Genomic DNA, 26476 nt, shown 5'->3' with positions numbered 1-26476 from the left:
CTGGTCATCGTTTTTAAAAGAGCTATAGAAACCTTATGCTAGAAAGGGGCACAGGTGAACTTTCGGGGGAGATGGAAATGTCCATATCTTGACTGGGGTGGTGCTCACACACATGTATACAATCGTCAAAACTCTTCCAACTAAACACTGAAAATCAGAATATCTGAGCCCACGTAAATCATCCCTCACTAAAACTGATTTTAAAAGTTACGTATGTCTCCTAAAATAGTTTTTTCCCCTTAACTCAGAACTAGAAGCACCTTCTTGAAGGAGAAACAACATTGTCCCCTGGCTGTCAATAATAAAAGGGGGAATCATGGAAAGGACTGACATATACCTGTACAGACAATTTTTAAAGGCTGACATCCAACCAGTGGTTTAAATCTCCTTTTCCCATAATCATTTATTCCTTTTTTTGCAGTTACGGAACAGGATAATGAACTTGAGTCTCCCCTTCTTTCTCTTTTTGGACATTTTGATGGAGGTGCTGATGAGTAATAATATGCTTTCCAGCAGCAGGCACCGCCAAAGGAGGGAAGGAAGCAAGAGGCCTGAGTAATCCTCCAAACGGGCTGATCAGTCTCTGAATAATCAGAAGTGGGCTATTATATCCTGATGGTCTTCACTTCACTTTTACTATCTGAAACCATGTTTTCATGCCAGTTAACTCTGGGCCTCCAAAGTGGGCTCCAGCTTCATTTACAAATGTTATAAAACCGAGATTTCCCCAAAGTTTCTGTTCCAACGTATCATGAAAAGAGGCTATGGAAAGCTTTCACAAACATATTCAAATAGACCAGAAACTATGGTGGGGTAGAAAATGAAAAAATAAATGAATAAATCTGAGTACAGTTTTTAAGGCTTTAAATAGTTAAGAATTATAGCCTATATATCCACTCCCTTAATTCCCAACGTCCAACTTTTTCATGTAGCTAGTCCCTACTAATACTAGGAATCAAAGGGCATGCAGTACCAGCGAGAGGCTATTACAGCCCACACTTTATTGCCCATTACTACTGAGGTCATTAGCGGCAAGAGTGATTGTAGCAGTCTTAACCTATTGATCACTGTAACTACTATCATTTAATCCTGTGTTGAATGTCTGGAAAGCAGCTAAAGGCACACAAGAGAGAGTGCTTTAGCATTGAGAAATATGGCCAAAGCTTCGAAATTACACTTTGATTCATAAAATCCAGCCAGTGGTTTAAATCAATAGTATTTAAAACAGTCATGTGAGTTTTTAACTACAGCACTCTAATATTTATGGGCCCCTCTTTGAGAGTATTCAGTAAAAACGAAACTTTTTTTTTTCTTTTTTCAGATTTCATGCCATCTATCTTAACCTCCTTGAGATAAAAACATTCATTTCTGATGTTTTCTGTGCTACAGGGCTCAGGCCTTAACTGGGAGTTCAAGCGAATTCTTGATTTCTTTCTCAAAAGGTGATTTAAATATAAGGCAAAAAAAAAAAAAAAAAAAAATTTTAAAACTGTAACTACCTTAACTGTTTGAGTATATAGAAATGAGTATGTTTTATGAGTTAACAATGAATCATAGAAGGCAATTTATGAAGAACTAGAATGATTCTGTCTAGCTGCCTTCAGGGATCAGAAATTCAAATTAAACTTCTGGCAGACATTTAAAGAATGCTAGCATACAAAACTGAATTTAAAAAAACGCACACAGTTAACACTCCTCAGTGGAGTTTCAAGAGGAAATCATGAATTAAAAAAGCACACGGCATGCTACACTGTTGACTGATACCAACTGGGTGTGGCCGATCCCAGGTGCACACAAACCTGCGGGAATGGCAGAAATACAGCTGTGCTTGGGCCATCACAGCTCTGCTAGTATGGGCCTGCTGCTACCCTAATACCAGCAACTGGGAAAACAGTGTTAGCACTAACAACTGCTGCTAAAAGCCCATACACTGCTGTGTAAATTCTGCCTGATACGGTTTTCTTTTTCTTCAAAATGACTATCAGCTGAATGCTGAAAGACTATTAAAATAATATGCTATATTATTTCCTTTAATGTCCAATGGGGAAAGGTAGATGGTGGGAAGGGAAAATCTAAAAGCAAACAAACAAATAAAACACTCAGAGAAACAATACTTATTTCTAAGCTAGGAGACAATTAAAGGAATTGGGTGGGAGGGGAGAAGACACAATATAAATTCTGAAAATAACATGTTATCATTTTTTTCTCTCTTTAGTTTACACTCCAGTCAACTATAAGTAAATACTACCTAGTACACATACACATAAATTTTGCACATCAGGTATCATCTCATAATTAACGTGTATACAAAGAATAAGAATGATAAGTTAAAAAATTTTAAACATTGTTTCATTTTTATTAATCTGGTTAACAATTTAGAAACTCTTTTTACCCTCTGATCATTCACCACATGTATGTCCCAGAAAATTCACTTCCGCTCTAGCCTTCAGGCTGTATTTGGGTGATAATTGACCAGGTTTGGCAGTGTCACCTGGTTAATCAAATAACAGGAGCAAAACAAATTAAATTAGAAGGCTCCAGAATGTCACAAAAAAACCAAACATGAGAATATAGCGCCACTAAAAAATAATAATAATAATAATAAAAACTATGCTAAGTATTTTATGACCATATACAAGTTAGCCTGTGTAGAAGAAAATTAAACATCATCATCTCTGGCCCCCCGTGGAAAACCAGTTTTCATAATTAACAAGCCAATGGATACAACAGAGGTATTGGCTAACCAACAGAAAAGTTAGAAAGCTTCTATTTCTCCATGGTATTAAAAAAAAACAAAACAAAATGAACTAACCAGGTACCATGCAAGTAACTATCATACAGGAAAGAAAACACACTTCTGACATAGGATTTCGGTCTTTAAAAAATTTTTAAAAAGCTTATTTATGTGGAAAGTATAATTCTGTTTCATTATGGAATTCTGCTTTTTGTATAACTCCTTTAGGCTTAGCTATTTTGCCACAATACTGTACAAAGCACTAAGGCAGGTAACGGTTATTATATTAATGCAAAATCATCTAGGTAGTCAGTCATTAGCATAACAGTTCTCTCAGTAACAATACAACCAACTATTAAAAATTTTTTTTCAAAAGACCTCTTTAAAATGCAATTAGCATTTCATTTTTTATTGTTTTGTTTATTACATTCTATCAAGAAAGGCTATCTTTCTTTCACAAAAAAACTGTAAGGCCAAGGCTCGCCTGCCAATCAGGAGTTATTTCAGGTTATCAACCCTAATAAGCAATCTCTAGCAATGCTCTCCGAGCTCTTCTTTTTCTTTTGTCTTTAAATTCTAAAAAGTGGCATAAATGCATATTTGTTTACAGCAGAGGTATTAGTGGAACATCAACTGCTCTCCTCTAACATTTCCCAGGCACACAAGGTTACTCCACTAAGTGCCAGTATAATTGTTTTAGCTCTAATAAATATCAGCTTCATTTGCATAAAAATGTAAAGTTTACATAAATTAAATCGCTTCTCCCATTAGCAACTGTTAAATACAGGAAACAATGGAAGCCACACATGAAAATAATCACTCAATAAGCACTGATTCTTTCAACCTAGCAACTATTATTATTATTTAAATCAAGAAAATGCCTTCTCTTTTCTACTTCCACCACTTTCTCCTGTAGCTGGGATGGAAAACAATTTAGTGCAAATGAATTAAACATGCTATGGCATTTTATATTAACAACAACAACAAAAATCATTTTTAAGGGCTGCAAATGGGAGGGGGGGAGAACTACTCCAAGAAGGTACCCCAGAAAAGATTCTATCCATAGATCTTTAGTTCTTAAAGGGAAAAGGAAGAGGCCTTGGCTAAGGAAGTTCTCTTAAATTGAAGTATTACTCAAAAATAATGAAAGAGATAGCAACTGTTTCAATCCTATCTGAGACACATACACGATTAAAATAAATAAAATATAACTTGTGGATATAGTTTTAGATCAACAGTTACTGTTAAATGAAGAAAAATATAATGTCTACCTTCTGTCTAAAGGAGATTTTTCTAACACTAAGAATTAAATTTGTAGCTCTGCTTTCCTCATGATTTAATCAGCATAGAAAATTTCATAGGGAGCTTAACTGCAAATATGTACTTTTTTTTTTCTCATATTACTGAGAGGGAGAAGGGACTATAATTGAATTTCAACATACAGGTAGGCCAAAATTAGACCATTTCCAAAGTTTTATAAGGCCTTACTTAGGGTGCAATCACTCTTTAAAAAGAATTACAACTCAAGTTTCTCAAATTATACAGTTTCTCACGCCTATTTCCAACACCTTCACCTTATACATCACAGTTAAGCTAAAGGGTGCAAATGAGATTCTAATGAGAAAACATCAGTTGCTTCTTTGACAATCTCACCATTCACTGATTTATTTCTAATGAAGACAAAGTCCAACCAAAAGCTTCCTACAAGTTAAAGATCAAAATATGTTCAAAAATGCCTAGTAAAATCAAGGCAAATGGGAAACCCGTGCAGACCCACCTCATGAAGTGGTGTGACAATTAGAGTAATTGTACAAAAAGCCATCTTCAGGAAAAGTAGAAGAAATTAAGCTGCCACAACTGTAACAGGTTACATGAAAAAAATCAAAATTTAATGTATTCTCCCCTGTGTCATCTTGTTTTGTCAAGACATCAAATAGAATTGGGAAGTACAAAATAACAAGCCCTTGAGAAATCACAGAAGCCGACCTTTTTGATGTTGTTGATTTACCTTGTTCTCAGTTATTTGAACAATGATGTTTCAGATTTAAGAGCAAGATAAAGCTTAGAAATTAAAACATGATACCAAGGTATTCTAAAAAGCTCACCCTAACATTTAGCCTGCATCTTCACTGATTAGCTGTTTTTAACTGGATTTGAAAATGAGGCACAATGTCTGTGTTCAGTATTCATTTTTCTCATTTGAAATTAATTTCTCCTCAAACAACTCACAGGTTGGAAGAGGGACTCAATGAAGAGCATTCCTACAATCCAAAAGTAGAGGCCCAGATTAGCTCTTCTCAGATAATTCAAGTCCCCACAATCTGCAAAGGATTGTTTAGCTAAGAGACACCTGAGTTTTCTTTTTTAAATGAAAGAAAATAAGACTGAATGCAAAATGCCACTTGGTGGGGGTGGGAGGGAAGTATTGCATGCTCTGAAAGGACTAAAACAAGAGTCCAGAGATACGCTGCTTCCAAGAAAACAAACCATTTACCAAATAACAAATTTAGCTAACAGTGTTAAGACTATCCCCAAATCTAGCCATACAGATACACATAAAGCTACCCTTTTGCCCCAAGAGAGCTACAGCCCATCAGCAATGTAACTTCTAGTCTTACACGAAATATTATGTGCAAAGATACATGAAATCAAGCTATCACAAGACAGCATTCTCAACTTTTATATGTAGGTAGTTCCTTCTCCTCAAGCGTATATATAAATCAAAAACTGCAGCAGTTAAAACTATCTATTTGAGGCACTAAAAGTAAATAACCTAATATTTGCAAGCATTATAATTTATGAAACCTAGACAGTTAATAAAGCTGTTTAATAATTCCTTGTCATTGAATGCATATTTTAAAATGTAACACACAGAGAGACACGATTTATGCATTTATTTACTCTAACCTTCTCGATCAACTGTTGCTACATTATCCCTTGTTTGCAAATCAAGGAATGATGAACTACCTGAAGTGGAATCTAACTGACCACTATATTTGCCCAGTTACCAAGAACATGGTTTTCAGGTTCTCTTTAGTGATGTTCATCTACAACTAAACCACATAATAAAATAAATTCCTCCAACCTTCATTTTGTCAATTCAAATTTTACTCAAATTTTAGTACAGACTGAGAAGCTAGTCACAACACTCTCTCCTGATTATCGCAGAAACATAGTAACTCATACAATGTTTCTGCCACATTAACCAAGACAAACTTGAACTTTCATTGTTTTTAATTAATCTAGATTTTAATTTCACGGTATCTTCCAATTGTGTGGAGGTTGGCTGAGAAGTTGTAAAACTGGTCAGTGTCATAAAAGAGTTTATCTTTCAAGTGACAGGTCCTGACAACGTGTAGATGCAAGGCAGTGATGGTGAGGGTTTTGTTTTTTAAGGTACATTTAACTGCAAACAACAACAAAAAAATTCAAACCAACCATTCCTATCATAAGCTTTCTGATGATTTATGGTTTACCAACTGAGCAAGGTTACGCAACACTGCATGCCTTTAGATGCATTATTTCAGCTAGTTGAGATTTAATTAAGATCACAGCCTCTAAAATCCCTGTCAAATGAAAATTCAGAGAAGACAATACACTATATATCCTCATGCAGAATGTTTCCATTCCATCCCTGGAAAAATATGAGTTAATCCGCGTTTCTATGGCTGCAGACAAAAGTTCGCTAATTTTGTTTTCTTTTGACACTTAGGTTGTTTTCTATTATATGTCATGAGATCATTCCCTTCCAGGGAAAGAAGAAAAAAATCGAGAGTGATACATGTTGCAGAAAATGCACTTGACATTATTAGCCGACATTATCATAGCTTAGCCATGATGCCATCACATTTTCATGTAATCAACCCATGCTTACAAGTTTCATTTAATAAAATGTTCATTAACACAACACAAACAAAAACCTACCTTACCTAAATTACTCGGATTAGATAATTGACATGTTATGCTTCTCATTTCCTTAACTAACCAACTTTTTGGTCAGACAAGCTAAACATTTGGGCAGGAAACAAAGTTCTTAAGGCAAACGGGTGAATATAAAGCCCATTACTTTCCTTCTGTAAGTCGTTCTTAGGGTTAAAAAATAATCCTCAATAGATTTCTTTCTTATGGGCTGGTATGGATCCCATACTATTTTTTTAAAGAAAAAAATGTATTACTATGTGCCCCTTTACCTAGTCAAATTTATTTTTATTTGCATCATCTTAATATTTGGTTGCTTATCTCATGCCTTAGAAATGACAGGTGCTTGCAGTCTCACTCTTGACAGGCCACTACACAAATAACTGTCTTGCCTGAAAGGGCTAATGCAGTACTAATGAACAATAAATCAACTTTGATTATCAAGTGTCAGCCCAATGCGTTTTCAGTTCAGCTCTATCACATCCTACAGTAAGTCAGCCAGTGTCTCTGGGTAGGCAGTCTGTATTTTGGTTTCATTTTTACACACTTTTCACTGAAATGTGTCAGGCAGCTACAAAGAATCACATTAAAATAGATACAGACCTTTTTTCAATTTATGCAAAGGGCATCAATTAGGACAACGTGCTTCTGTCTTCAACTGATTTACTTAGTAGTCAATCTGAATAACCAAGGAAGCTTTGTATTCTTTTAAACAACAGTAACAGCAACACACACATCAAACCCTAAACTAAAATCTTAATGTGATCATGTTCCAGCTCTTTGGCACTAACATGCTAGCTTGCGCTCTTTACCACATAAACCACCTCTGATTGCATATATACATTCCTCTTGGAAAACTCATTATATGAAAACAAACAAACAAAAACAGCAAAACAGGGCCGCTTTTAAAATAAAAATGCACTTGCTTTCAACTTTAAAAAATTTGGCTTAACACTGACTTCCTAATGATAAAATAAATGTAACTTATTTTTTTTTTTCTTAAGCAGATTAGTCATTGATAGTATGATTCACATTTCCTGTTATCAGGCTTAATTTTTCCCCCAAATGTGTCACTTTTAGAATGCTGGAATCTATGGAAATGAGGTGATTTGCATTTTTAAATTGGTTTGATTAGAACATTTGATTTGTTTGGACAAAAATATAAAATTACTAGATATTTTACTTATAACTGTCAGGACTTGAAGGAGTTAATCCCAAAGAGGAAGAGTCTATATGTACTTTGCTCTAAAACTTTACCACCCACTTCCTAAAGGTCCTCTCCTTCCCATCACCATACTTGGGGAGGGGGGAAATAAAAGTCCCGTTTCCACTGACCGTCTTTCATGCAGTTCTGACAGTTGAGTTAGCTACATTCAGAGCCGATTCAGCTGGGAGTACCCCGTGGCAATTCCTCAGTCTGCTGCACGTCCAAACCCAAACCCCGCTCACTACTTAATTAACCAGCCAAGTAATGCAACAGAGGCTTAGAATCCCCAACCTGCCAGAGTGTTCCATTCGCTCGCTCGCCTGCTCCGGTGTGGGGCTCTGTGCCTTTCCCTCCCCCTTTACTGTGTGTGAACTCCTCGAATTTGAACAGCTAAGCTGAAAATAGCCTAGACAGATATAGAAACAAACTATCAGAAGCAAAGAAACATCCACATGGGTTACACTGAGATGGAAGGCTCCTTGTATATTTCACACGCTCTGAAAGTGACAGAAATCACACCCCAGATACGTCCCCCGAATGGAGTGATGGCGAGGGCTTCACCAAAGTGGCTGCGTGAAGGCCAGACCGGCAGAAAATGAATCGCAAACGAAAAAGAGAGAGAGAGAAACACACAAGCAGGACTTCCTCCAACTCTCAACTACACCCCACCCATGAACATTTAAAAAAAGAGAGCGAGAGTGTGAGCCAGAGAGCAAGGGTGGGGGGGGATCTCTCTCCAGGACCCACAGGCCTGCAGCTCCTTCTTCTTACCCCTCTACTCCCTCCCCGCCTCCACTTCCAGAGCGCAACTCCTACCCAAGTTGGTAAACAGCGAGGATGAGGATGATTTTTTAAGACTCAACTTCAGAACCCTCGGGCTCTCCTGCCTTCCCCAGCGAGGCCCCCAGGAAGCGGGCGCCGCGGAGCCGGGGGAAGGAGAGCGAAACCGGCAAAGATCAATCAGAAGGACCAACCTGACACTCTCCATGTAGCCGCCAGGCGCGCGGAGCCGGGCTCAGGGCGCCCGCGCGGGCCGGGCGTGGGGTCCGGCGGCCTCGGCGTGCAGGCGGACTGCACGCGCGCAGGGGCGCTCCGGTCGCGGTGGGAAAGACGCGCCGTCACGCCGCGCCCACCCGCCCCGCCTGCTCCACCAATCACAAAACCCGCCTCTAAACACCCCGCGCCGCGCCGGCGCCGCGCGCCCCACACAATGGGCTCCGCGGCCCGCGCCCCGCGCCACGCGCGCCCCGGCCCCTCCGCGCGGCAGGTGAAATCACGCTCGGGTGCAACCCTGCTTTTGTCTGGAGAGCAACTCCACTTAATAGCTGTTAACCCGGTGACCCGCCTCCGGCTGACGTCTGGGTCGGCCGGGCTCGGCGCGCACCGCTCCCTCTGGCCGGGGCTCTGCGGGGCCGGGGCTGCCGGCGGGGCGGCGTGTTTGTTTCGTCTTTGAAACTGACAAAGAGTTGTCCTAACCTTTCCGAGAAACCCGGGAGGCCGAAGAGGGGCACCCGGCGCTCGCGGCGCCAAGCCGACTGCTCCAAGCAACTGTTCGGCTTCGGGAGGGGACGTGGGTCTCCCAGACAGCGCAGAGAAGCGCTTTCCTCGAAAACCGCCCTGGGAGGAGAACTTTCGCTTCACGTCGGGGGTTTCACAGAGCCTCGGCCTCCCCACACCCCTTTCTTTCCCAGAGTCGGGCTCGCCAAAGTGTGCCAGTGCGCACCGAGGAAAACTAAGCCGACGCGGGGTGGAAATAAATAACAACGTGCCTCGTCGCTGAACCAGGCAACTTCCCCTCTAGAACGACAGCTGCCGAAGAAAGCATCTGCCACACGTTTGCTAAGAAATAATTCTTTAAATTTCTTTCTTATTTATACAACAATAGCAACAAAAGCTACTCTCAATAAGCACTTTAGGATGACCTTCTCTATTAGAAATAGTCACTGCTCTTTCAGGCTATTGAAAGCTGAGTTATAGTGTTTTTTTAAAAAGTCAACAATATGCTAAACTTTGTTGGCTCAACTGACACGATTTAAGCGTCAGGTTAATCTAGTCCGTTTCGGCGACTCTAAAAAATCACCTATTTACCACTTTCAAACTTGGGAGAAAAACTTCCTGGCCTGTATGTTTTTTTAAAGACACACACACAAAATCCCCACACACATTTTTATTCTTTTTCTCAAAATATTAGAGGAAAAGGAATAATGTGACATCAATGAATACCTATTTGCCCTCAAAAAAAAAAAAAAAAAAAGGCAACAAAATCTGACCCAGTAATTCCAGTTTTACTTGAAAGTACATTTTGATGTGAGGTGTATTAAATGCAGGTTACTACAAACCATAAAGAATATTGGTAATATTTCCAATCAAGCAAATGCCTGAATTTCAACAGGGTCAGCGGGGAGCAGACAATTCCCTCTTTACTCTGGCTGTAAAAGAGACAAACGCGAAGTGACCATCAACGTATGATCAGATGTTAAATGGGCACAGCGCAGATCGCTTTTCACCCTGAAGTGTTTTTGTGTCAGATACCAAATTTATTAATGGGATTTTTTCAGGTCACAAAATGTGACCCCACCCTCTCATGAATATTCAACAAAGAACCAAGGGCGCTTTTGGGGGGTAGAAGGGCCTTAAATCTGCCAGAAAGTCCCCTGATTATCAGTAGAGTTCTGACTCTTAAAGAGACAAGGTGCTCTTTCCGGAGGGGCTGGCAGAGAGCCCCAAAGGCAGGAAATAAAAATAAAGGAAGTGCTGTCCAACCAATGTACAGGGAGAAAGTGGAAAGAATCATTTCAAAACGCCTAAGTGACTTTCTTTTTCCCAAAGTGTTAAAATTGAGTTTTAATGTTTATAAACAAAAACTGGGATGTACTTTGAATATGCAATGTATTTTTATTTTAGAAACTAAGTTCTTCATGAGGCATCCATAAAACTCATGCATGCTTTTAGAATGTGGACTAACTCCTTTGCAGGTCAGTGTTTATCAGCTAATAGTCTCCAGGTGCATCAAAACAAACAATAAACAAGCAAACAAAAAACATTACAGACGCTCATGACCCAGCTGTGGAGACAAGCCTTAAACAAAATAATTAGAGAGTGATGCAATGCAGTGCTTACTCAAGTACTAAATTGCACAGTGGTGGCTGTAAGCACCATGGGACCATAAAGGAGGAGGAGATCACTAGGAGGAGGGGTCTGGGAAGGCCCCTTGGGGAGGTGGCATTTAAAGGCTGATGGTTTGGATAAGGGGGAGGTGACAAAAGAGAGAGGGAAATGGCTTGGCACACTAACTCAGAAGCCACCTGGAGCCCATCTTGCCCTCTCTCCAAACAGACAGATGATATGGTGAGTCAGAGACTACTTCTGGGCAAGGAAATGTCCCATCAGTGATAAACCTGGATAAACTACATATGCCCAGGAGTTTAATTCTAAACTCCTGTGGTCCTGTGCACTAGCCCTGTGTTTGGGATTCAGGAAGAACTGGAACTTCCATAACTGGAGTATAATATAAAATGTTAAAACCAATAGTAACTCATAAGACTTCGTTAAAACCATTTATTAATCACTATGAGCACCAGGTCATTTTAGAAAAGCTGAACAAGAAAGGCCAACAAAAATATTTTGGATTGTGGGTGTTTTAACAGTCTCATGCAGTTGTCATAATCTGAACACAAATTCCAGCCCCCATTGTACAGAGGAGGAAACTGAGGTTTAGAAAAGCAAAGTGATTTCTCCCAAGAATTGAACATGGCCAGGTGCAGTGGCTCATATTTATAATCCCAGCACTTTGGGAGGCCAAGGCAGGAAGACTGCTTAAGCCCATGGGTTTGAGACCACCCTGGGCAACATAGTGGGACTCCGTCTCCAAAAATACACACACACACACACACACACACACACACACACACACAGTGAGCCACGTGTGACTGTGCATGCCTATAGTCCCAACAACTTGGGAGACTGAGGTGGCAGGATCACCTGGAGCCCAGAAGTTCAAGGCTGCAGCAAGCTGTGATCGCACCACTGCACTCCAGCTTAGGCAACAGAGCGAGACCCTGTCTTAAAAAATAAAAAAATAAAAAAAAAACGTACTACAGGCCTCCAAGAGGAAGCAGATACTGGATAGTTACAGAAAAAGAGAAGCCATAATAAAATAAAATGAATACCTGGGGTGGGGGGTGAGGGGGAATACTGAGGGGCAGGCCAATGTTTAAGGAAGAGTAAAGGAAATGCTAAATACCATACTTTAAAAATATTTTTGATGCCCACATCCTAACACCCACAACAGATATAGCTCTTGTTCAAACACCACATATTAAGAAACCTGTCAGTTGCTAAATGAGTCCATTGTGCAGCTGGCTGTGCACTTAAGAACAGATTACTATGATCCCACACCAAACTCTAACCACCAAATAACACACCTGGGACTAAAATCATGTATTATATTTGGTTCTGCTGAGCCTTAGCCTTGAACACAGAAGAAAGTGAAAGATTTTACTGCCCATTCAGAGCTGAGAATGGAGATAAGATGTATTAAAGGAAGAGTCAGGAGGAGCGTCTCCTCAGGACATTATTCTCTACACTAATGAATGGCCCTGTGGTGAGGCAGATACAGCAATGGTCCCTGGCCCACGTGGTCCTCAGTTACAACGAAAGGCCTGCTTTGCCAGAAACTGCTTGGAAATAACTGCAGAAAGGATACGAGCATGGGGCGAAAAATCAACTGTGTGATCAGAGGCCAAAACCTTAATTCAAGTTTGCTGTCTTCTTCTGAACAACACTTGTGTTAACACAACACACATTTTCTTTCCCCTTTCCAATTAATTTAATGGAGTATCCAGGACATATTCTGAAATGACAGAACTTAAAGAGATTCAACCAACTGATTCTGTTGCTGGAGAGAAAAAGCTAAAGCAACAGGAATACAAAATGTAAGCCCAGTAATATGCCTGATGGCCTACCCAGGGAAGCTGGCCTCCCCAGAAGGAGGACAGCTTTTAAGTATTTCTCCAAAGAATGCCAAGGGGGCAGCCAATTAGACTTACTAAATTGCAACGGCAATGCCCCATTCCTGAGATCTGGGGATTTGTCTCCAAGGAACCACCATTCTGTGTTGATTTAAGCAGTGCTTTTACTTAAAAATATAAATTAATACATCATCCATCTACAGGGAGCTAAGGCAGTTAGCTCCATATTGATATTGTTTATGTCACTGTTATGCATATGTTGACAATGAAGCTAATTATGTTGTTTTTCTTCTGTGCCTGCAAGTTTGGCCGGGGGAAAACACTGAGTTCTCACTGTTCCATAGGAGTTTTAATTCCCCTTAATGCATCCTCCAAATTGCTGTTTGCATTTTCATGTCATGCAACATTTTATAACGCCATTGCTTCTGGTTAATTTGTATATACACAGTATGATATGTCAACATTCAGGTGACTTATGAGTATGATGAGCTTTGGAAAATATCAACCTAAAAACAAACCTCTTATTCTAAAAGCATCAGAGATAAACAAGATAAGCATCAGAGATAAACAAAATCATGACAGAAAAGAAAAATGACAACATACTTTCCTAACTGTGCATCTGACAGTAATAAATTACCCTTTCTCATTTATGATAAAACCATAATCCCTTGTTTTAACATAATGTAAAATTTGTTAATGGACTGTTTCTGCCATGAGGTTAGAACAGATTACACGGAAGTGTGCAAAGTTCTTGAAAAGGTATATGTTTTGGGGCAGTAGAGCATGTCCCAAAGTGCCGTATCCTTCAGATATCAGGGGGAAAAAATCATTGCCGCCACCACCACCAAGTATGATTTGTTATTTCCCTCCCGAAGAGTGACAATATTTTTGGCCCACCCACAGGCAAACCCTTGATGTTTAAGCATAACCAGAAATGGGGCACTGAAGGGGAAAGAAAAGATGGCTCTTGGGGAATGAAATTACATTTTATTTTTTTTTTAACGTTTAATTATGTAGAAATCGCTGAATATCAGATAAAGGCAACTGACCACCTTTTTTTAGTATAGTCAGCTTTTCCAGAGATCTGTGGTGTGCAGCAAGCCTGCAAAGAGGCAAAGGGAGCGTGTCCCATCCTGCCCTCTGAACAATGCTCACACATCTTCCTCCCATGCAACGCCACCCTCCTCTGACCCTAGGTTGACACACCCTCATGTCAAAACCTTCTTTACGCCTGCCCTCTGCTGGCAAGCCTGCCAGGATTAGGAAATTTTGACTACTTTAACTTATTCAAAAGACAACTTTTAAAGCCAGACAGAGAGAGGACATGTAATGAACTATTAACTGGAATATATAAATTAAGACATTTAAACAAAATGGGGAGAGGAAGGGGGGCACCCCTAGTGAAATATGGCACTTTTAATGTAAAAATGCACATTCGTCTATACTATTGCCTGCTCGCTCACAGCAGGGGAGTGCCAAACTTTATATTTTAGCTTGCCTAAGAGAACAACCTGTATTACTGTTGGGCATCTTGCCTTCTTTTGCTCACTCTCCGGGGATAGCATGTCGGCGCATTTTCAATAAAACACCTTCTTAGCACTAATGGGCCACTGTTCCCATTTCAGTGGTCCCTAAGATTTCACGATACAGTATATGTAGCTGACTCGCAGTTCGAGTTTTCTTCTGGCATTCCTAAGATCCACAAAATGGAAAGAGAAAAAAAAAAAAAGCAAAAGAAGAGTACTTGCTCATCCTTTGTTTAAGTAAGAAAACAGTCAACTTTGAGACTGATTAGCTGGTAGGACTTACACAAAACAAGGGCACTCTCGGGCCCTCTCCCCTGCTACGCGAACCCTCCGCACACGTGTGGGCCAGGCTCCCAGCTAAAGGAGGGCTCTGGGCATTAGAGGTAAATTGCCGCAGCAGCGTGCTGGGGTTTAACAGTGCAACTCCTGTCAGTGTCAATGGGAAGCACGAGGCCTGTACAAATCCCTGCATACCATTTCAAAAATATATCTCCAAGACGGGAAAATGAAGCTTAGCAGTTGCAACCTCAAAAGCATTCAGGAAGTAGCACTCTTGACAGCGCTTTAGATGCCGAGTAAATGCTCTTATAAAGAACACCCAATCCAGCCGACAATAAATCTTACACCGGGGAAGCCAGCACAGGGCTGTGGAATCCCCTCCAAGATAATTGCCTTCCACACTGTGTGGCATAGAAACCGCTACACAGAAAACATTTTCTGGGGCTCTGCAGCTTGCTATGGCTTGCTTTGCTTTCCTTAATAGTCACCAATTACACAGACGCTGACACCCTATCTTTAAGAGTGACCATATAAAAGCCTCAAGGTTTGTCTCCTTTTCTAGAAAAAAACATTGCAAGGCCAGTTCTAGTGGGGAGGGGGTGGGAGAGGGATGTTGAGAACAGAGGATGTGTGTAAGAACTCAGGAATGGAATCTGACACAGGCATCCAGGTGAGCAACCCTGGGTGTCTCCACTTTCCAGTCTTTGACGGTTCATGTAGTTTCCAGACAGCTCCAAGTACTGGAGCTCATCTACAGGCTGCTGAAGCGGTCAGCACATCTTTTCTATTCCACAGTGGCCTCAAGGAGGCTGTTTAACTCAGATAGTACAGGAATACTAGATATGACTTAGGATTCTATTAATGACTTTGTCAGGAATAATAGTGTGATTGTGGGCAAGTCATGTCACCTCTCTGTGCCTGCACATTTCAGCTAAACAAAGAGGAAGATGGATGAGATCTCTCTATAATTTCTTTTTTTTTCTTTTCTTTTTTTTTTTTTTGAGACGGAGTCTCGCTCTTGTCACCCAGCCTGGAGTGCAATGGTGCATCTTGGCTCACTGCAACCTCCGCCCCCTGGATTTAAGCGATTCTCTGGCCTCAGCCTCCCAAATAGCTGGGATTTCAGGCACCTGTCACCATGCCTGGCTAATTTTTGTGTTTTTAGTAGAGACGGTGTTTCACCATGTTGCCCAGGCTGGTCTCAAACTCCCGACACCTCAGGTGATCCGCCTGTCTCAGCCTCCCAAAGTGCTGGGATTACAGGTGTGAGCCACTGCGCCCAGCCTCTATAGTTTCTTTAACAACAACAACAACAACAACAACGACAACGACAACAACAACAGCTATCATTACTGCTATCATTACACCTATCATGCACCAGGTGCACATTTTACATTAGCAAAGGACTAATCTCTAGGTATTTTCTGCTTACAATTAGTATCCTATATAAAACTACCAGAAATAGGGCTGGGTGCAGTGACTCATGCCTATAATCTCAGTGACTCAGGAGGCTGAGAGAGGAGGATCACTTGGGGCCAGGAGTTCAAGACCAGCTAGGGCAATGTAGCAAGACCCTGTCTCTAACATGTTTTAAAAAATTACCCAGGCATGGCATGCATCTGTAGTCCTAGCTACTCCAGAGGCTGAGGTAGGAAGACTGCTTGAGCCCTGGAGGTTGAGGTTGCAGTGAGCCCTGATCACGTCATTGCACTCTACTCCACAGCCTGCCTGGGCAACAAGAGTAAGACCCCATCTCTGTAATGAATGAATGAAACCAGAACCACCAGAAATATGGTTTAAAATTATAAATAGGATTTTAGAGTTCAATAATCTCAAACACTGTCATGTCTACAATGAGTCAGGGAATAACAACCAAAAAAATGTTTCTTGGGAAAAACCCAAAACCTTTATTGGGATGTTCTCTAGGTCATAAGCCCCATGAAACATCAACAACTTGTAGTACATACAGTAAGTCACATACATGCTTTAAGACTTGGTGGATTTAGTTGAGGGGGTCAGATGAAGACTCTAAAACAACTTGACTTCTAAAAAACTTATGTTTTTTTGTGCTTGTGACTTTTTCATCCTCTTCCTTAACCACTTTGTTTCTTTTATTTCAGCCACGCCTGCTTTCACCAAAAAGATTTCTGACTATCCAGTCCAGCCTCCCAAACCACTTGCTTGCTTCTGTTGGCTGCATATTGGAAAGGAGAGATGAGTTTTAAGCATCAGGTGGCTGCTACTGATGGGGGGTGCCTTTTCCATCTCCGATTGAAGCCACAGCTAAGGTTTAGATTGGATTGCAAAGGACATTTGGAAGAAAGAGTTATCTCACAGAGACATCAGACCCCTTTTGTATTAATAGTTTAATAACATCTTGAGAAAATGCATACAGAAATGCAGTCTAGCCTGCAGGCCAATTATTTATTTTTTATTATTTCAAATGGCATTTCATCCTTCATGAAGAAAAGCAGTAGATGAAGCAGGAAGCTTTCAGGTCATATAGAACTTCCCTCTTTTCAAACAAACAAGGCATTGTGTTTGAACAATAGGAGGAATGTCTAATTGATCTTAATTAAATTCAGTGATGTCCAATTTTTGAGATGGGTCAGAACACATCTATGTAATGTCACAACCCAACAGACCAGACCTTTGAAATCAGGGCGCACTGTGGTTAACTGTTCTCTGACACCCTTTTTCATCCATTCACCATTCCACTGGGTTACTAACTTATTCTTCCCTCTAACTTTGTTCTCTGCTTATACCCTTCTCTATGCCTCATGTGAATCCTGACCTCTTCCTGCCTTGGGGCTTACATTTTAACAACAGCAACAGCAACACCCCTTATCTCTGAAGTTTGCAAAGCCCTGTGAACATTCTTACCACAACCTATGAAACAGGAATCCTATAACCTCCACTGCACATAGAGAAGGCTACCTGGAGTTTGAAGCAGAAGAGATGTGATGTGAGTTTGAACCCAGTATTTGTTACTCATCAGCAATGTAGATGAGTCGCAAAAGTTTATATTATCCGCATTTCCTCATTTGCAAAGTGGGAATGATTATCTGCCTCAGAGTAGATTGATGTTTCTGTTACTATTTTCTGAGGTGGTGTCAACTTCTAAATTAATGCCTCCTGATTTGAGAGCATCGGTGTGAATATTTTACCCAATGTATGGCAAGTACACAGTGTCTAGCAAACCCTCCAATGTTGTTCACGGTTAGGGGACTCGTCTGAGGTCCTTTGGCTGGTGAATGGAAGAGCTGGGATGTGACTGTGTCCTCCAGGGCTCAGTTTCCTGCATTAGGGACACTCTTCCTTTGCTGGTTACAGAGCTTGGACAACTTTGAGACAATGCTAAGATAACAAGGACCAGAGCCACTCACGAACAGGGAGGTGCAGGAAATCCTCTAAAGAAGCCACCAATCACAAACTGGGAAGCACATACTGTGACCTTGGCACAGGATTTAACAAAGAAAGGGAAAATGAGGGAAGGGTTGGTGCCTGGTAACAAGATGGCTGAGAAATATAGCAATACTTATGGGAATGTGTGATGCATTTGGCATTTCCTATAAAAGTGCTTAATCCTCCAAACAACCCTATGAAGTAGGTATTATTATGCCCACTTAACAGATAGATAAACTGAGGCTCTAAGAGCTTACATTATTATTATTATTATTATTTGAAATGGAGTCTCGCTCTGTCACCCAGGCTAGAGTGCAGTGGTGCGATCTTGGCTCACTACAACTTCCACCTCCCGGGTTCAAGCGATTCTCCTGCCTCAGTCTCCTGAGTAGCTGGGACTACAGGTGCCTGCCTCCATGCCCGGCTAATTTTTGTTATTTTTAGTAGAGACAGGGTTTCACCATATTGGCCAGGCTGGTCTCAAACTCCTGACCTCACGTGATTCACCCACATCAGCCTTCCAAAGTGCTGGGATTACAGGTGTGAGTCACTGTACTCGGCCCGCTTAAATTATTTAACCAGTATCTTGAAGCCAGTCAGTGGGGTGTTGGTGACTTGAATGACTCCAAAACAAGGCTTCTATCCCATATGCCAATGCGGACATGAGGTTTGGGGGTAAAACTAAGCCTGGGAGAACAAAGGGGCTGGTTCAGTCTTACTCCCATGGAAAATAAATGTGACCAAGTGTCACTGATTAGTGAGCATGATGGAAGCTAAAATAACACAAAGTTAAAATTCTGATGTCCTCTTTGATTCTTACAGGAATCCACAGTGACAACCCACAAGTGGGCATGCAGGAGTGGGAAGATCGAGGGAGTGGGACCAGTGGTTCATGCATTCTTTTTGAGTTACTTCTCGATTAAGCAGTTTCTTATACTCCCATCTCCACGGCTGGAAACAGAGACAGACGGACACCGATGATCTTCTCTCATCTCCTTCTGACACATGACTGAGCACCAGGCAGAGGCCAGCAGCCTCAGTGCCCGAGTTCTCCTGGTAATACACAGTGTCTCGGATGTAAACATGAAATATCAGGGTGGCGGAGCTTATTTGGTCTCTAATCATAAAAGGCAGGGAGAGAATTCAGCATGGTGACTCTGTAGAGACACTGCCATCAGTTTTGATCTTGGTGATACTATTCTCTGGCTGTACATTTAGTAAACTGCTGGTTTCTATAGACTTCAGTTTCCTCATCTATAAAAAAGAACTAATCCTAGTACTTCACCCACACAAGGTTTAAATGAGATAGATCAGTGGCTGGCACGCAGTAAGCACTTAAAATGCTTCCTAATGTATCATTATTACTATTACTACATACCACTTTTCCTTCAGTTTCTTCCTTTTGCTATAACGAAATTACAGAAGCCAAAGCTTATTTTAGTTCCTTAGACTTCTTATTTTTTTGGGCTGTAGGTACTGTCGATCCTCACTCCAAAATTTAACTCAGCAGCGGCAGCTCCTTCAGCCAAACAACGGAAGAAGACATTTGATTGTTTTGTTTTTTAACCAGGGTTACTAGATCAAGAATCATCTTTTAAGAGGCAAAATAGCAGTCCCACTTAAATCTCGAGGTTACTGGTGTGCTACCCACCCCAGCCAGTTCATCACTTGCATGTGGTGAAAGAGTATGATGGTTTGCTAAACACTGAGCTCTCAAGGACCCACTGGGCTTTTTCGTTTGTTTTTAAATAGATAGGGTCTAACTCTGTCACCCAGACTGGAGTGTAGTAGCACAATTATGACTCACTACAGCCTCAATCTCCTGGGCTCGAGGGATCCTCCTGCCTTAGCCTCCCCAGTAGCTGGGACCATAGGCATGCACCACCAGGCCTGGCTAATTTTTTATTTTTCTTTTTTGTAGAGACAGGGACTCTGTATGTTGCCTAGGCTGGTCTCGAACTCCTGGGTTCAAGTGATCTTCCTGCCTCAACCTCCCAAAGGGCTGCGATTACAGGAGTGAGCCATAGTGCCAGGCCCTACTGAGATATTCTAAGGAGGGGTCTCTGCCCCAGTGTCAAGAACAATGAACTGTAGGTTGGCCAACATGAGATCTAATTTATGGAATCTTCGGCCTATATTTTTTCAATGTTTTGTTACTCACAGTGGAGCCTGTCTCCAGAAAGGCTGGTTTTCAACGCAGTCCCAGCCACCCTGGCTCCAGAGAGGGCTCCGCTTGCACCCAAATAGCATCATAGTTTAACAGGCTGACTTTAAGATTATTTTTCAAGTTCCCAATACCCAACTAACTCAAAGGAAGAAATGGAAATATCTTTTCTTTTCTTACCATCATGTGATCATTTGCTGACCTAACAAACACGTAAATATGGAGACATCAGAAAAGAAAGGCTCCTACTTTGGCCTCGGGGAAAAGAGAACTTCTAGAATAAGACAAGAGTTATGCTGAAGATGAAAGGATAATGCTCTGCCCTAGGAAGATAGACAGGCAGGACCGGGAGGGGCATTTGAGCTACTGGAATGGCACGTGCCAACATTCATATGGCAGACAACATGAGTCAGAATACCAGAGAGTGTGAAGGATTTGGTGTGGCTGGGGTGATTATAATTCATGCTCCAGCTCCCTTCCTTTGAGATGAATAGTTTTTTTTCTTTTTCTTAATTTCACCTGTATTTCATATCTCAAAAATTTACTTATCTCTTCCTCTTCTCATTCTTCCTGTTTTGAGCATGGTCTCTGTTCTTCTTTATCCATGTCATGCCCATGATTAACATGATCTCATCCAGCCTTGACCTCAGCTGGGTCAAACACACATACATAGTTTTCCTCCAAGTTAGCAGAGTTTGGTGTTCTTTATTTCTATCCTGGCATGCTCTCAACTGTGACTGCTAAGCTTCTAAGCTAGCGATGTTTGAGTCAGTGGATCTCTAATACGTCTCTGGAATTTTTGAAGGGTTAATCTGACATTCACACAGGGAATGGGAACACATAAAGTTATGGAGCATAGGCTCATGGGTTAGATATTTCAGTCACCAAGTGTTTAAATAATATCACATCAGACATGGTTATCTTATTATACAATTAAGTAGAACACAACTTGAAGAGAGCTCACATCCAAGCAGGGGCAAACTTATAAACATCAAGGACTTGTATACTAATCCTTCTTAGATTTCTAGGAGAGGAAACAGAACGCTAACAAAAACGGCATAGTCAAGGCTACCATTGACTTTTCACATGTCACTCCCATTCTGCAGCAAGGTGTCGATCCCTGAACCCTGAGGTCTCTTTTTAGTGCACTCTCTCCTAAGGCAGCATCGCTGCACTGGAGTGAAGGTGGCTCTTGTTAATTTTTATTTACTTGTTCCTTATGAAATAAGTGGGGAGTGGGGGAAAAGACAGCTAAAGAACTGTTCATAGTACAGTGAAACTGAACGTCATGAAAAGCAGAAAGGAGCCAAGTCTAAACAAAAAGTATTCCTCTATTAGGCAAAATTATCCTTTCTAACAGGAATGCACATACACACAAGGAGAAGAGGTCACTAACCTAGCCATCTTCCCATCCATGGCACTAAATTTGGGGTGTTCCCATTTCCCTGACTTCCTACAGCATTCACTCTCTGTGCTAGTCACTTCATCATTCCATTACATATTGAATTAGCTCATCAAACACCGTTGTACATAACCCTGTACATACTGCTCCTCAACAAAGACTTCATGAATTTATAAACAAATGAATAAACCAATGAATGAATGTTTTCTATTTTCTCTTCTTTCCCTTACTCCCCTCTCACCTCCTCCCCTCCTGAGAAGCATTTATGTTTCCTGTGCATATATATATATATTTTTATATATATATATTTTTAGACAGAGTTTCATTCTTGTTGCCCAGGCTGGAGTGCAATGGCGCAATCTCAGTTCACTGCAACCTCCACCTCCCAGGTTCAAGCAATTTTTCTGCTTCAGCCTCCCAAGTAGCTGGGATTACAGACAGGTGCCACCACGCTCATTTAATTTTGTATTTTTAGTAGACGCAGGGTTTCTTCATGTTTGTCAGGCTGCTCTCGAACTCTCGACCTCAGGTGATCCGCCCGCCTTGGCCTCCCAAAGTGCTGGGATTACAGGTGTGAGCCACCATGCATGGCGTCCTGTGCATATTTTCTCTAAACTGTAAGCTCTGAGAGATGGATTGTGTGCTCTTTCTTCTTTCTCCACCTGTGGTGCATTTCACATAGTGTTAAGGAAAAAGTAATTAAGTCCTTGCTAAATAGTAGCATCTCTATACGTAAGATAAGCATTCAATGAGAAGAGAAGCATCCCTGTATTGCCATGTTTAGAGACTAAAATCTTGTTGATGATGATTTTATGACTGAGTGACCTCATCGCATGCAAAAAGTGCATTTGTATACAGTAATCAATGATTAGACTCTTTGAAAGCTAAAAAACAAAACCAAACTGGGTACAAACCATGATTCAGAGATTACACAAATAACAAATGTCATTTTATGGCTGTGAGTAAACTTGGATGACTTACCCTAATACAACTGTACCTACTAAAGGTAGACAGCTATCCAGGGTTTTAAAAAATCATCTGTCTTTCATTTCTCTTGCTAATTGTGTCAAATGAAAAGAATTCTTCTGAATGGACGTAAGACTGGACGAAAGCACGAAAAGCAGTTTTTCTAAACTGCTGACAATACCAGCACATCGTGCAACTAGATAACGTTGCCCAAGGAGCTTCCCCTTCACTTTGTTTTCCCTCCAAAGGCTCTTCACTGATGCAGCTAAGAAAGAGAAGGAGGAGGAAAGACCCACAGGAAGACTGCAGCTCAGACTTCACTGGAGCCACTAGTCATAAATAGTGGCAACTTTAACCCTTCTCCTTGGAAACAGAAGAGCTAGTGTGACCTTTGCTTCTCGTTCATTACCTGGATTCTGGGAACTGCAGACTTAAGAACCAAGTTCATCCCAACAGTGTGGATGCTATGGAACTGCTGCACGGTAACAACTCGCCCGCTTCCTACCACGCCCACTCACAGTTTGGTTTTGCCCCTTCCTGCTAAAGTCCTAAACAGGTTCTGGTTTTGTTTAAAGCATGTAGCTAGTATCTGGTAAGTGACGGGCAAGGCCACCCACTCTGTCTTGCCCCTGCGCCCCTCCAAATAGAGTGCCCAGAAATGAGCATGGCGGGACAGGTGTCTGCCCCTCTAGTCCAGAGGAGGACAGAAGTCCAACTCCTCATTATTCTACTAATGCAGTCTAAAGTCCTTGCCCCTGCTCCCCACCTAGGTCTCAACTGGCTCCTACTGGTGTTACAATTATCCCTCACTAATTGTCACATGAACCGCTGTTAAGTTAGAGTTCTTCACTCTATGCTAGTACCGTGGTATGGGCTTTGCATTCATGTCCATTAATGATCTTTTTCATTTTGATCAAGAATTTCAGCCTGCTGAGACTTTGTTTAAAAAAAATCTTGATTTTTCATCTCAGCATATTAACTCTTCCCCATCCTCCCTCGACAGAGACAATTTATATTATCTCTAAATGTCTTGGATCATATTCATCTGAGAGATATTGTGATCAGTTTTCTAAATGTGTGCATTCCAATGTTTCACAACATCTAAACTGGGGTGCTATTGTCATTATTTGACAATTAAGAAGACCTGTTCACATCAGGGCTTATTCTCATTTATCACCCACTCCAGGTGTGGGGTTATTCCTGTACTTATTACCTGTACTAAGAGAGGTCCAGCCCTGCCTCCTCCCGCCACCTTCACTCAGCACCCAGCACAGTGCCTGGCTCTCAGCAGAGTCTTCATTGACAAAAATTTTTGAATGCACAGATGAGCGAGCTTACTTAATCTTTACCATAACCCTATGAAGATTCTATTTTCAGTCTACATTTTATAGATAAGAAAACTGAGGTCTAGAAACTTAAATAACTCACTCAGAGGTAGGCACCTGTTACACAGAACCAGCATTTAAAAATAATGCCTAGAACGTATAAACAACATGCACAAGACATGCCAATTGCTTATTTCAGAGCAGGACCCCTAAATCAGGTCTTGTGCTTCTCTTTCTTGTGAATCACTAGTGTGGACCATACCTCTCCAATCACCTCTTCTATCAGCTTTCTGTTTCTCTTTTCTGCAGAAACAGACATAGCTAAAGAAATTTCCAAATTAAAACCTGGCAATGGTTTCTATATTCTTGTTTCCTAAACCTATAAATCAAAACTGTCTAAACAGGTCATAAATGTTCCTCAGCAATATAATGGGAAAAGTTCTGATTTATAGTGCCGGTAGAATAATTTTAAATAATTACATAAGAGTTTTGAAAAAATGCAATTAACACCTTTAATTTTTTGAGATGAAAATGAATCTCTGGAGATGACTGTTCCCATACATAAAGATAGCCAGTTAAAAAATAAAAATAAAGCTACAAGATGCAACTGTGTCTGAAAGATCCTATGGAGACAGAGAATAGGAGCTACTATTTACAATGGGAATTCACTAGCGTGACCACATCAATAAATGTTTAACTTTGTCACATTATTATACAATAACAACACAATCATCAAATGTACTACTGAACATCGCAATTAAATCACCAAATAAACATCTTATTTCTATTCAGCCCCAGCTGATGGCTTTCTGCCTCTGTACTGCTTTGACACATCCTACCACACTGTCCTTTGGAACACTTCAAATCCACCTACCTGCTCTTGCAAATCTGGCCAATGTTCTTTCCTTCCTCTATCTCTTCATTTGTGATTCATCTCCTTCAGAATTCAACCTTCTACAGATGAAGTCACTCCAAGCATCCATCCTTAACCCTAATTTCCCTGGGTACCAAAGAAAGTCTTACCATCTCTGAATTTCCTTCTTCTGGCTTAGCAAGCAGTAGTAGTTATGATTTTACTCAATGAACCCATTTCTCAAGCACACTTAAGATACTAATCTTTCTCTTTTGTCTCTCACTGGGTGATCTTCACTTTGGCTCATTCTACCAGCACTGTGTCTGAAACCTTTACCTCCACAGGAATTGCAACTCTGAAAGTGGCACAAGGAGGCAACCTCAGACTAAACTAATTTTTTAAGTATACACTGCTTAATGCTAACTGTTCTGCATGTGTCCAGGTTTACCTTGGATACGACACTAAACAAGAATGAAGCAGAACTTGACTTTCCTCAGGGCTCCTTCAGATCCAGTGGGAATCTGAAAAGTGTTCTAACACTCCATAATTCAAACATTGAAATGGTCCAGGGTATCTCCCCAGTTCTTTCCAGCTCAGTAATTACACAAAGAGAACCCTCAGCCATTCTCCTGGTCATCAGAATTAAGAAGACATAGAATCACAGAAACTGTGATCTGGAATAGATTTAGCGATCATCTTAATCCCACCCCCTCATTTTCCAGATGAGGAAACTGATGCCCAGGAGGGAAAAATGAAGAGCCAAAGGTCATACCTCTAAATAGTTACAGGCAGAACCGAGAGCAGAACCTAAAACCTGTGACTCCTTATTAAACATTCTTTCCACTGCTTCATGCCACTAGACAAGGAAGATACATGAGGAACCACAAAACTAAAATAATCAGCCTCCAACACTTTGAACTGTTTTGGCTGGGGGATATGTAGGGAGAAAACAGTCTTTCTGTATTTGCTGGAAGGAGCAGTGCTTTTTATTTCCACTACAAATTATGAATGAAAAATACACCTAAGTATTACTCACCAAAGGCACCAGATAAGATTTAAGTCATGTTCCATGGTCATTCACATTTCACTTGTCGACTACGTAGCTTGATTTTGTCATTAACCCAGGGCTGAACTGTCCACACTACTACATGCACCCAGGACTAGAACTGTACACACTACTAGTCACACATGGCTATTTAAATTTAAATGAATTACACTTAAATAAAATAATTTAGTTCCTCTAACATATTATCCACATTTGAAGTGCACAATAGCCAATATGGCTAGTAACTACCACGCTGCAAAGTGCAGACACAGAATAGACAGTGCTGGGCTGGGCGCGGTGGCTCATGCCTGTAATCCCAGCACAATGGGAGGCCAAGGCAGGCGGATCACTTGAGGTCAGGAGTTTGAGACCAACCTGACCAACATGGTGAAACCCTGTCTCTACTAAAAATACAAAAATTAGCTGGGCATGGTGGCGCATGCCTGTAATCCCAGCTACTCAGGAGGCTGAGGCAGGAGAATTGCTTGAACTTGGGAGGCAGAGGTTGCAGTGAGCCGAGATTGCACCACTGCACTCCAGGCTGGGCAACAGAGCAAGGGTATGTTTCAAAAAAAAAAAAAAACAAGAATAGATGGTGCTGAAAACCAAGAATAGATGGTGCTGATGTCTAGAACGTACTAGTCTGTGAAATGGGCATGGGTGTATATGAAAGCAATCAGCA

The 26476-nt window shown here is 41.1% G+C and overlaps 1 protein-coding gene across 15 annotated transcripts in view; it reads right to left on the bottom strand.

Annotated features, from left to right (window-relative positions):
- Positions 1–26476, bottom strand: part of FOXP1 (forkhead box P1) — a 639921-nt gene that overhangs the window by 100462 nt on the left and 512983 nt on the right. Inside the window, exon 1 of one of the 15 annotated variants that reach the window (XM_017892171.1) lies at positions 8834–8990. The exons of 13 other annotated variants lie outside the window; for them this stretch is intronic. The gene's annotated coding sequence lies outside the window, so the exon portion shown is untranslated. Of the gene's footprint in view, positions 1–8833; positions 8991–26476 lie in introns of those variants that run through there. One more of the 15 variants, XM_017892175.1, reaches the window with a different exon arrangement.

The sequence above is a fragment of the Rhinopithecus bieti genome, unplaced genomic scaffold, assembly GCF_001698545.2.
Source record: "Rhinopithecus bieti isolate Rb0 unplaced genomic scaffold, ASM169854v2 scaffold_21542, whole genome shotgun sequence".
NCBI lineage: Eukaryota > Metazoa > Chordata > Mammalia > Primates > Cercopithecidae > Rhinopithecus > Rhinopithecus bieti.
The sequence above is the reverse complement of the archived record's forward strand: the minus strand, read 5'-3'. Positions and strand labels throughout refer to the sequence as shown.